At 44.9% G+C, this 13,340-nt stretch overlaps 1 protein-coding gene across 1 annotated transcript in view; it reads right to left on the reverse strand.

Annotated features, from left to right (window-relative positions):
* Positions 1 to 9,558, reverse strand: part of LOC116846782 — a 546,096-nt gene extending 536,538 nt beyond the window's left edge. The window contains exons 1-2 of the mRNA XM_032821059.1: positions 9,535 to 9,558; positions 7,341 to 8,019 (exon numbers count right to left, since the gene is read on the reverse strand). The gene's annotated coding sequence lies outside the window, so the exon portion shown is untranslated. The remainder of the gene's footprint in view (positions 1 to 7,340; positions 8,020 to 9,534) is intronic.
* Positions 9,559 to 13,340: the final 3,782 nt, after the last annotated feature.

Consider the following 13,340-nt stretch of genomic DNA (forward strand, 5'->3'; position numbering starts at 1 on the left):
ATTAATGTCTCGTTTATATATTATTTTTTCTACGTTGAATTGTCTTTAAGAAAGGACTTGCTTCGCAATCGTTTAATGCTCGGTTATCTTAATATTCTACCCGTATTTATTCTTTAATCTTAACTTTAACCAATATATTAATTATATAATTTATTTACAAATATATAGAATACGTGAGAGACAAACAGATGTTAAATTGTGTAGTAAGAATTAAGGTGTGAATAAATGGGCAAAAGAATACATAATTCCATCTCTCTTTCTAATTTCTTTTTTTTTTCGTTTAAATACAGTAGAACATTTAAATAATATAATATAATATTAACAAATAATATAATATTTAAATAATATAATTCTCAAACGAGTCCTCTTTCGAGCTTAACACGAAGAAAACGGTAAGCATCCATTTGTGATATCAAGATAAGCCAGTAGCTTGTACATATCGAGATTTTTCGTTGACACTTGAAATTCAACGAAATTTGCGGGATCAGAAAAGAAATATCGACTTGGGTTCTGTTGCCTACAGACAGGTTTGAAAATATTTGCAGTCTTAACGTAAAATCTAAATTTCGACTCGCACTTATTTCTGCAGGGCGCTTTCGCTCGGTCTGGTTATAAATTAGATCGACTTGTCGCCGCTCACCGACGCTAAATAATACTTAGCGGCTGGATTAACGCGCGGTCTTTAGTCGCGGAGCCAACCCTCCTCCGCTCGCGGTTTCTGCGTCGTGAGGCCGACCTCCTATTTCACGGTGGACGAACTCGTTCGGAGACGATTTACGGGAGCGGGCGTGAACCAAACCATCACGGAGACACGGCTGTGTCGAAAGAACACACGGGGGAAAAATAAGCTCCGGTGATTTGCGCGTGATTAATGTGCGGTGGATTATAGACGTCGCCTCCCACGCGTGTGTCGCGCGCCTTGTGTGTAAGTGTGCATATTAGTGTGTGCGCTCACGTCGTCAAATTTACAAAATAATCTCCTTGGAAAAATAAGCCCGCCATCTCTCTAATCTAGTTGACAAAGTGGGTTTTCAATGCGCACGTTCCTCACTCGATTTTTAACGCTGATATTTCCTTTGAAAATTTTGGCATCATTCCCCAATTTGTTGTCGAATAATCGTTTCATTGAAGATCCTTGGCCTCATTTGGGTTCAATGCTAGTGAAAGTATTTATATATATTTACTTAACGATTCAGACTGGAGAATTCACCTTATAGAAGGAATAAAAAATAATTCGAAAATTCGAGGGATTCGACTGTCACTTTACTTTTTGAGTGAGTGTGGCCAAGTGTCGCCTTTTTTCCATGAGATTTTGTAAAACTTTGAATATTACAATAAATAATATATTGATTTGAGACTCAGGACGCGAGCAGATATTATTTAAAAACATAAAATCTCAATATTATTCTCGTAGTCGTTTGAAAGATAAACGATTCAAAAAGTTGCAATCTCAACAAGTAACCATATTGTTGAGATTGCAACTTTTTGGACTATTTATCTCCCAAACGACTACGAGAATAATATTGAAATTTTATGTTTTTAATATCTACTTATCCTGAACTTCAAATTGAGAATAATATCGAGACTTTATATTCTTAATCTATACTCGACATTTAAGCTTTAAATCGGTGCATTATTAATTGGAATATTCAACATTTTTGAAAAAGGGGAGAAATGTCTATGACTACGTTCTCTTTCGCTCCAAGAAATTTAGATAGGCTACCCAATCCAGAGGGAGCCGCCTTTACCTTTTATCATATCGCGTCTCCCATCGAGTCCTTCAACTTTTCGATCAGGTAGTAAAAACGTCAAGGCAAAGGTCCTCACACTGACCTTGACGCGCGCGACGGTGTTGTTTCGGAAAATTCGATTGCCATGTAAAGGAGCTTGTACCAGGTAAACAGGTCCGTTTTTGGGAAACTTATTATTTCCTGCCGCGGACATTCCGCTCGTTTGGAACACGTTTCGGACTCGCGTGCATTTATTTTCGACGTCGCCGACGACGACAGGCGACCCGAGTATCGATTATGGAGAACGATGGGCTGGGAGGGAGGAGAATGTTAATGAGGCATCGGTGTCAATATTCTCACGCTTATCTATCCGCCGATAAACGAAAACACGGTGCATCGTCGCCAATGGAGAACACCACGTTCTCGACCCCGAAGACGTGTAAGGGTTTTGACAGTCTCGCTGTAATTTGTCCGATTAATACGAACCGCAAAGATTTTCACGGTAAATACTTGCTCGATAAATTGAAAACTCCACGGCCGCCGTTTACTCGGGCACGTGTTTTACGTAAATGCAAAGTTATCGTCGAGAAGTTATCGTCCGGTGGACGACGGGTAGAGGGAGTGCGGGAGTGGCAGGGAAATCTTATTATACGGGCTCCTTTTGTAAGAATTTATTACGAGAGCGCGCGAGGGTTCCTTTTGAAGAAACACCGCTGTATTATACCTCTTTCACCGTACCATTAGACAATCTAATTGGCTATTTATTTCCGTCGTTATTGTGCGTTATTATTACATCAAAAGGTGAATAAGTAATAATGAGTCTATCGACATCGATTCGTTCGCAGGAAGCGTTCAGCGAGGAGTGCAAATCGAACGTAATAAGATCGCACGACGGAAACATTCGTTAAACTCGATCTGAAAGGAAAACGCCGCCGAGGCAATAAAAATCCCGCGTGCACACAAAGTTCATTTCTAGAGAGTCGGACGAATTAAAAATGTAATTTTTCAACCGACGTATCAGGGACGGATCTTCTCAATTAAGAGATTAGTTCAATTAAGGCACGGAAATTCTTAACGATTGATTTTCGATATAAACGACTTTTCTACAATAATAACAGCGTATGGACAAAGTGAAATGTTTGCCGTGCGAAATGCAAAATCCCAAATAATTCCATATTGCAAAACCGAATTAAAAGTCGGTTAGTTGACGAAAATTTGGCAGAATTTGGATTCTCGCGCGGGGTCAATGAGCCGAAATAGTTATGCGAGGTTGAACTTCGCTAACTTGCGTGTGCGCGCTGTTCGCGCTGTCGACTCTGTGTTTTCAGTTGTAAAATATTAATACACTTATCACGCGATTTTACACGCGAGCGGGGCACGGGGAGGCGCGTTTATCTTTCGGATAATCGGTGGAGACAAACTGTTGTACAAGGCGCCTTCGCGTGCCGGGGACTCGGATAGAAAAATGAAAATAAAGCGGTCCGCGTCATCGTAAACGTTTGCTCATTGCCGCGAGCGAGAGGCCGTCCGTTGATTTCCGCCGGATCGCCCCGTAGGTGTAAAAGAGTCCTTAATCAGAAGACTCATGCCGTTTGTATCAGTCGACGTTAAGGGGTTCTCCAACGACACGGCCTCATTATGCAATACGATCGCACGAGATGCGCGACGTAGATCGACCGACTCCGAGAGTTGAAACATAACTCAGAACTTGGTCGCTGATTCCGCTCGTCAGGAGAAAGCACTTTTTAGGACACCGCGTTCTGCTAACTTTTCCTCTCCGTTAGTCGAAATACACACGTTGCTGCGAAAAAAAGCATACATGTACTGCCATCCCGAGTCGAAATTTTGATGCTACTTTGACGCTCTTAGGGATAGTTTGCGTCTACGTAGATAATCTACAACCTAGGTAAAACCTATTTTTACAATATTGACACTCATTTCCGAATCGAAATTTTGATCCTATGTTGAACCTTGAATTTTACACCGCAATAGAAGCTAAGATAGCAAAGTGGGTTTAATTCTAATGATATAATTTACTCCTACTTTAACCCTGATGATGTCTGAAATATATGCAACAAATAAAATGTATATTTTGTATGCTATTTGACGTTTCTGTTTCGTTATTTATTAAATTTTTTAAATATTTCTATAAAATACATATATTCTATGTAGGAGCTAAAGCTTCAATAGAGGTTCGCAACTGAACCTACTTTGTTTCCCAAGATCCCATTATTGTAACCCACTTTGACGCTAAAGAAAGCAAAAGCCGAAATTCCAGACATCATCAGGGTTAAAGTAGGAGTAAATTATATCATTAAAGTTAAACTTACTTTAGTATCTTAGCTCCTACTGCGGTGTAGAATTGAAGGTTCAACATAGAGTCAAAATTTCGACTCGGGTATCGTCGAATTTGGACGCCGCCGAGCCGAAATAGGTTAGCGACTTCGGATTTAGTAGATAATAATAATTGATAGCACATGTACAGATAAATAAATTTATCCCGCTCTTTTCACTTTGAAAAACTCCTGAAATAAATTTTTCGTCTAGAATCTCCAATGCCATATACACGAGAAAGCAAGTTTAAAAGTATTTGTGCAAAGTTAACGAGTTTAAAACTCGTATTTCTCGTTTTAAATTCGGGCTTACAGAAAATCACCGTCGAAAAGGTTAGAAAGTGTGAGAAAGGAAACGGGGAAAGACCTTGTTGTATGTTCGAAAAAATATCAAGCCATGGCTTATTTTATTCACAAAAAGTTGTCGATACGTCAACTAATTTCTGAACCGAATAAGAGTTCTTAACTTCACCCAACGAACATTAAACTTTCTGCATCGACCTGATACGTATCACATTTCAATATATTTTAATATTAATATTGCATAACACGCAGAGTAACATAATACAATATCGTATATTTCTTTTGCAAATGAAATTACATGATATCGTCACATTAGTTTCAATATAATCATGATACAATTACAAAATTGAAACTATTGTTCGGTGCAGCTCGCAGCATTTGCAGACATAGCGATCTCAGTGTTCGCCACGTCTCACTTTCGATCCCTTTGGATTCTCGAGTTTAAACCGACTCGCATCCGACCGAGCCGAGAAAGAGCGGGCCGGAGGCGAGCTTCAACGAGCAGAATATACGTGTGCGCATATATGCGCATATGCGCGCTCGCTCGCTCGTTATATAGACGGCGCGGCGAAGTAATACCCGGTCGCCTAATGGAGATAAGCCAGAACGTACGATGCGGTTTTCTCAGGTGGCGTAATGAGCGAGGACACGGGACCCTTAATATCGCGGTCGACCTGGGCCGCGCGCGCGTGAGGACACAGGTGCGGCAAAATTGCCTCGCCGTAGAATCTGGACAGTTTCCCTACTCGCCCCATCGCGTCGCGTCGTGGCTTTGCAGAATTCGCGCGCGCGAAAATCGAGCCTGCCTGCGCACGCGAGGTGGTGTGTCGTGCGCTTCCGCCGCGCTGTGTCCCCGAGGGACAGCCGAGAATGCCTGTCCTACGGAGCTTGCGGGGTTATCGTCGTTGAAATAATTAATCGCTGCTGCGTATGAGATCGATAGCCGCGCTCGTTGCGCCTCGTTTCGCTCTTAACTTGAAAGCCCGGGCTCGGGAATATGCGGGGGAACGACGAATGTGAATTCCTTGAATTTACGATCGATTACGCGATTCGCTCCTGAAGAGGTAAAAGTGCCACATCCCGGGTACGCGTACCGAATTCTAGACATTCTTCCTGTTTTGATCTTTATATACGAATGTTTGAATTTAATTATTTAATACAAATATTTAAAACTCTCGTATTATTTATTACGGAGATTTAAATTCTATATATAGTTTATTTTACGTCGAAAGTTTAAATATTTGCACTTAAGTCTTACAATCCGGGAAGCCACTATAATGGCGCAGCAACAGTTTTGTGAAATACAGTTCTCATTATTATTATTATTATCATCACTATCATCTACCGTTCCGTAGTAAAAAGAATACTTAAAAAATATATAAAATCTTAAAGTGTATTTCTTAAATAAACAATACAAAATAAAAATAAATATACAAAATAAATATAAATGTATTTTTGTCATGTACAAATTTTTAATATTTTACTAACAATATACTTTAAAGCTTATGCAGATAATAATTGACATTTTGTTTTATATTTTAACTTCTTTTTTATTATCATATACAGGACGCTTGACATTTTGGTGACTCAATTTACATGCACACGATACAGCATATTTTTACATAATTTTACCAAAAATAAATTTATGTTCTTTCATGAGTGTTAATACCTAAAAAAGTTTTATGTGTGATTAAATAAGAAAAAATCAATTTAAATAATCAATTTCCAGAAAGCTATTATAGACGGGAATGTTTCTCATTAATCTATCTTTTGACGTATATGAAAAAGTTTTATTTCAAATACTGTAAAAGTCACTTAAAGAACTGTCCGGTTAGAATTAAAGACCAAAACAAAAGTCACTTAAAGAACTGTCCAAGATTAGGTACGTGCCCGAATATTAGTACTTTGATCTTACGCCTTAAAAAATTTGATTGTGCGTTACTAAATCATAACATAATTACTCGTTGACTCTTGCAAAGTATAGAAGGTCTCGGGGAGTCTTGACCGTCGGTAAGCGAAACAATTTCCTTTGCCAGACGAATTTGAAATGCTACGATATCGATAATCGACCGGTTGGGCGCGCGCGTGACATATTATCGTGATGAAAGCGAAATGTTGCACAACGATATAACGAAGAAGCGGTCGATCGTCTATGAAGCTTTTAACAGAGCTCGATGAACATGTCCTCATTAACGAAATTTAATTACCGCTGCTGATTAATAATTATCTGTTTGTCCCTTCGCGTCATTCTGCATGAGTAACGAAATTCTTTTTCCGCGCATACGCCCGGGTGCACAGAATGGAAACCTTTCTCGACGAGTATGACAGAAATCCAATTTGAAGTAACGCCTAATTAAGCGTGCCCGTGATTATTACTCGTTTGAATTTCCAACCGAATTGAGGCTGCCGGAACAACGAATCAGTTGTCTCGCAAAGCGAGACCGTCTCTTATCAGGTTTCATCGTAATATGGATTAAACGTAATGAGAAGCAGAAGAGAGAGGAGAGGTAAAGAAGATTTACTTTCGCATCTAAGTGAGACGTCGCAACCCTTAACCACGTCGGCACACATCACTCTCGCTCTGTACACTTGCGAAATTAATTTGGATCGTTATTTGAATCAATGGCATGCCGCTCGAATCGCGGTTTAGGCGTGCCTCGTTACGCGACGCAACATTAATTACTCTCGGCTTCTCCGTGCATTCTCCGAGGGCTTTGGTCGCGCTTCTCGCTCGGTAGCGGCGCGAACACGCGCCCAAGTATATGAGGGAACACGAGGTGGCTGTGTGAAGCAGAGGGGAAGCCGTCCCTGCCCACGCCATGAGACACTCTCGAGGAAAAAATTGGCAAAAATGAATTTCTCTCGCGCGCGAAAAGTTATGCGTTACTTTTTGCTCGAGCCGACCTCGCGAAAATTCGCGCACGTCTCTCTATTCATCGCGCTTGGGACGAACGTACAATCCGCGTAAACTCACCGTGCGAATCTGGAGGGAAGCCCCGTTCGTCACGTGCGCCCTGCCGGCATTCTCCGCCCTCCTCCTGTTTGCGACGTGTTCCCCCGCCGGTTGCTGGTCCTTGTACGATGTGCAGACGAGTTCCTTCGACTAGAGCGCCAAGAATCGCATTCTCAAGCTCGAAGTGCGCAGTGGTGGCAGTGAGATTGCTAGGAAGCGAATCGTCCGTCGCGAATCACTGTCGCGTTCGACGAATCGACCTTGAAACTGAAAGCACTTGTCTAGGAAGCCTAGTCTCCTCCGGTTCGTTATTCTTTTCGACAAACTGATTGAACGCGCTGATCGACGTGGCTTGACGAGAAAAAACTATTCTCATGGTGTGTGTCCTTTTTATAAATAATAATCCCAACGAGTCACCCTTTCTCCGACACCGTGTGTCGCTTTTAAAGTTGACTGCAAGAGAGCATGACCGGCTTCTCTTTATCGAGAGTGGTCGCGCGGAAAAGCTGGAACTCACCGAAGGCGACGACACATTATCGACCTTCGGAGGTCGTTAATCGTCCCTCGTTAACGCGTTATCTCGATTCTCGAACTCTTCCCGAGCCAATGCTCCCGTTCGCTCTAGTTACTCTCCGTAACTCTCTCTATCTTTCTCTTTCTTTCTCTCTCTCTCTCTCTCTCTCTCTCTCTCTCTCTCTCTCTTCCTTTTTCTCGCCGACACGGCTCTCTATTCCGAGCCTTAACCTTGCGCGTCCGGCCGACGATCGCCTAGGTCGATCGATCTTATTGTCTCGATCGAGCGAATCGGAGCTCACGCCGCGCCGGCGGCCGATGATCGATAAGGCGCTAACGCGCTAATTGGCAGACGGAGGCTACCTATTCTAACAGTTGAGTTAATTATATTTAATTGGCGGGTCATTAGTTGTATCCTTAATTACAATTGCGAGGCTGACGGGGCTCTCTTAACGATCCAGACGGCGATACATGTCTGGCTCGACGTAGTCTGGCCACGTTCTTCGCGGAACAAGCCGTTGTTCTACTCGTTGAGTTACTCGGAATGTTAGCTATTACTGTCAAGCGATTTCGATGACGAATCTCAATACCAAGACAAGACTCCTCACGCTTCCTCGAAGTCGCGGGACTCAAGAGGACTCTCGACCGCTCGTCCTGCTCCGTGATTTAGCCGAATGAAAAGGGCTCACCCGCCTCGATCCCTCTCGGGGAGGCTTCTTACGCGCCTCGATGCCCTCCCGAGAGGAAGATCGCTCGCTCCCCGGAGGGCTTGGTTGTAGGACACGAGCTTCTCCGCGAGGGTCACCGTCCACTTTTCTCCACGAGAGCACCCTTTTTCCGGCGCGCTGGACGCGCTTCAGACCCCGTCGCCTCTACGCAAAGCTCCCTTATTACGACGATCGATCGGTCACTCCCTTTCTCTCCGATCCCGACTCGTTCTGACGAGCACGCGGGGCTTACCTCCGAGGATTACGCATCTCGAGCAACATCACCACGAGTTAGGACTGATTGGCGTCGTCGAGTCGCGATCAACACCCGCACAGCGTCGCGTCGACCGCCGACGACCGCGGACGTTTAGGCACTCTTTGGGGCGAGATAGACAAGCGATTTCGCGACGACGTGGAACTATGAACGATGTGTAGTAGGTACCTCTCGAAGCAGATCGCGCTAAGAAACATTAAAGACTTAAGTTTTACTCTCCACGTTTGCCACCACCACGGTTTGTCACGACGGGAAACGCCAAGCCAGCTTTTCGTCGAGTATCGCGCGCTCTTCGCAGCTCCTTCGTATTCCTATATACGCATCGAGTCTCTGGATCTCACGATTTCGTCTCGTGGTCGTTTGTTTTCCCTTGAGCGCGAGAGCTGAATTGCACTCGGATTGCACTCGGATTGCGAGTTCGTCCCGTCGGTTTTCGCGCACTTCCGCGAAACATTAAGTTCTTGCGTCACTCACTCCTCGTGTGGTGTCCGCGTTTTATCCTCAAATATCACGCGTCGTTCACGTCGTTTATGATCTAATCGAAATTCTCGCGAGATTTGCACGTTCGATTTGCGTTCCTCGAGTCTTTTCCTCGCGCCGCGTTCGAGCGTGCTTCATCCGCCTTCGTCGACAGCGACTCAACTCTTCTCAGTCGACGACTAATTAACTTGAACGCCAGGAGTATCTCAGTATCTGAATTGACCGCGAGCTCTCGTTACACCTCTCTCTCTCTCTCTCTCTCTCTCTCTCTCTCTCTCTCTCTCTCTCTCTCTCTCGCAACGTTCACGATTGGATCTCCTCAGAGAGCGGCGGCGGAGATCGTCCTTTGAGGAGAATCAGCCAACAACGTCGCCGGCGCGTTACTGGAGCCTCGCACGGACGTTAAACTCGTCCGGAACGATCGTCCGCTCGCGCGAACACCCGGCGGAGGACTCCGTGGATTCCGAGGACCCGGCGCGGAGGTGGCACCTTCGCCGAGGTAAAGGAGAGGTCACCCCGCAGCGAAGCGGGCTCTCGGCGCGACTGAGAGGCTCGGGACCGCGGCGACGAGAGCCACCCCCGCTACGAAAGGGGGTGGCGGAGGCCCGGGGGTGGCTCTTGTGTAGGTGCGCGAAAGAGGAAGAGGACGAGAACGGCAGGGAGAGAGGGAGAGGACGAAAGGGAGCGCCGTGCGCGCAGCCGCGAGTTTGAAAGCCGGTCCGGCGATATTAATTGCGTCCTCTCTCTCCTTCTCCCTCTCTCTCTTTCTCTCTCTCTTCTTCTCTCACTTCGCATCGAGGACGACGCACAGCATTGCGCGTCGCAAGAGGGATCGCGAGAGAAATCGCGAGAGGGATCGTGAGCGCGGTCGCCGTCATTCGCGATGATCGTCAAGGGGATTTCTATCGTATCGCGGGCTCTTCCGCAAGAGGATTGTTCGGTGGCTCCCAGCAACGCGCCGAACCTTTCCATCAAGCCCACTGAGCGGTTCCCTTCCACGTTGAATCCCTATCGTCCCCTCATGCCGCCGCCGCCGCCGCCACCGCTGCCGCCAATTCACCCCCTCGATCGCTGCGCCTACCCTGAAATAATGGACGGATAATCTGTTCTGGCGTGGTCCCGCCGGGACTAAAAGGTTCCTACGAATTCGTCGGGCATCCCCCGCCGCGCTGCTCACCCTGCGCTCCTTGTCCCCGTTGTTTTCTCAACTTTTCCAGTCTCCCGTCGACCACTCGCTCGTTCCTTCCCTACCTCAGCCCTTCATTCTCTCGGGATACACGCGAGATCGAGAGGATGCTGACCTCGAGGTTTTTCCGCGGGAGGAGCAGGAAAAGTCGCGTCGGAGAGATCGGCCGTTGCTCTTGAAAAATATGTCATGGCTTTATCCGCGCGCGGCAATCTCGCAATCTGAAGGTTCGAACCGTTATAATCCGTGTAAGCCGACGCGGGTTTGTTGCTGAAGGCGCGCGAAAATCGTCACTACGTGTATCCGTAAAGAGGAAAAACGTGATGGTCGCCGTATCTAAGATTTATGTCTCCGTATCTGTTGCGCTTTTTACACATGCAGTTGCGATTTAGGTATTTCCAAGTCGAATGCAACGTGTTTAGATATTCGTACACGTCGTAACTTAAGATTGCACGTTTGACAGTTTGAAGGTGAATATTTATTTTGGAAAGATTAAATATATGGATAAGAGGGAAAGGGAGATAAATTAAATTAAATTAATTACAACAGCTTGTGAAATATCAAATCAATTAGAATTTTGAATTCTTCACCTTATCAATGGTAATGTCGATGCGTGAATAATCAAACTGCAACTGCGAGACATAGCGCCGAGTACATTGCTACGCGCGTTAAATAGAATGCGAGATACGTGACTTGAAGGCTGAAAATCGTTCGGCATAGATTCTATTCTCTTATTCCCGACGAATCAGCAAGTGCAATTTTACGGAACTGCGAGTTCCGGACACCGGGCATAAAATAATATCGGATACCTGGTGAGTATTTTCACTTAGGTCAAGCCAATTTGACCCAATTCCCGTCGTTCATTCTGGATGGACACTTGGGACGTACGAGGCTTAAAATCCTTTCCGGCGGAATAAACGGTGGACGAGAGGCTGTGTGGCGCGATGCGACGCGACGCGCCTTTAGTACCGCGTTTGCATAGAAAGCACATTTTACGGGCAGGGAAACGGCGAGCTCGATGTACTGGTGGCGCGCTCGGGTCCTATCGGTGGTTCTGATGGTGAGGCTCGCAATTAGAAGTGTAGCAGCCACGCCATAAACATAAAGCCGTTGTATGGCACTGCGCCCACGTCGCGGCTACGGCCTTTACTCCCGGCAGTTGTAACGACGACACGTGTGAAAGTTGGACGATACGCGCACGGTCGGGCGAGAACGCCCCTCGCCCATGAATAAGGAAGATGTACATGCGCGCCTGGCCCTTTCACGCTTACGAAATCTGTAATTTATATCGACGAGCAAGACGCCCGTGGAATCGAGTCGGGAACGCGCGTGTCACCGCGCACACGAGAAGGTGTGAAGTGAAGCAGTATCAAGAGAAAAAAAGAGAGAGAGAAAGAGAGGGGAGGAATTCGATATGCAATTAGCGAGAGTATTCTGCTGTACGCGCGGAATGTTTTTACTGGAATATTACGAATCAGAGAGGGTGAAAGTAGCTGATCTCGGAAAAATTCAGCAGGCACTCGCGAATGATGAGCGTGTTCGCGTGAGATTCGAGGACGAAGCGAGACATCGCGACCAAATAATGTTGGCGATGGGGTGAAGAAAAGACGGCGAATCCCTCTGTTAGACGAAGACGCGGGAGGACGCAAAATTCGCGGTAACTTTCGTAAATGAAAAGATCGCCGAGCGGCGAAACGGGTGAAAGTCGCTCGAGGGTGTAGACCCTATTTCGGCGGCGGAAGTCCTCGCGAGAGCCTGTCCCGAGAGAAACTTACGCCGTCGCTCTCGATAGGACTTCTCAATCCGCCTCTTGAGAATCTCGCGGTAAAGACTCGTCAACTCGATCGGGACTTTAAAACAATTTTGATATCTCATCTCTGGCGCGTCTCTCTCCCCGCCGTTACCGCCGCCGCCGCCGCCGCCGCCGCGCGACTTTCTGAAAGGGCCGTGATACTTTTCAATCTCCCGCGGGAAACTGCATCATCGCCTGATTGCCGATTCGAGCGTGCACGTGAACGAACGGCTGTACGCCGTAGAACTTGCGAATTCGCGACGAATACATCGAGACTCAGATGCGAAGGCGAAGCTAATTCCGCGACTTCTGTGCAAAAGGAAGCGCGTCCGCACAGACATTTGCATCTTAATTCCGCGGCTTTTAATATGAAAGAAAATTTTTACAGTTGGGAATCAAAGACACGAAAGTCTCGTTACGATCCTCGTTTTCCCTGTATGGACAAAATATTGCAGTAGAAATTACAACAAAATTTATCTACTCTTGGATGGTACAGAAAATTGCTACAAAGTTATTCAATGTTTTTCATATCGTATATTTGGTACATTTACCATTTTTCAATCAGATTTACTATTTCTGTAATAATGTATGTTGCACGAGAAAAAGTTTGGTTGCAACAAGTTTCTAATAAAATATGAACAAATTAGCAATTCTGGTTGGAAGCACCAGAATTTTCTAGTTCGTTGATATTTCTTTAGAAATTGGTTAAACTTACCAAACTTTTTTTTCGTGTATAATTTCGGTATAGTCCAGTTTGACGAAAGACATTGCAAAAAGAAATATAATTTCAACGTAATATAACGAAATATAATTTCAAAGAAATATAATTTTTACTACAATATTTTCTTCATGTGGAAATATTTCTCCGTGGATGAAAAGTGAAATCTTCGGATAAGTAGAACAATGTGATATATGAAATTTTGAAAAAAAATATTAATAATTAACCTAGAGATTATCTCTCACGATGCTATTACACTGAGAGAAAAAAAATATTTAAGGAATAGTAAATAAAATTATTTGGTGACTACTATATAACAACATATTTACTCGTACTAATATAAAATGTTCT

The sequence above is a fragment of the Odontomachus brunneus genome, unplaced genomic scaffold (genome assembly GCF_010583005.1).
Source record: "Odontomachus brunneus isolate Ranch 3 - 2012 unplaced genomic scaffold, Obru_v1 Obru_scaffold_069, whole genome shotgun sequence".
Taxonomy (NCBI): Eukaryota; Metazoa; Arthropoda; class Insecta; order Hymenoptera; family Formicidae; genus Odontomachus; species Odontomachus brunneus.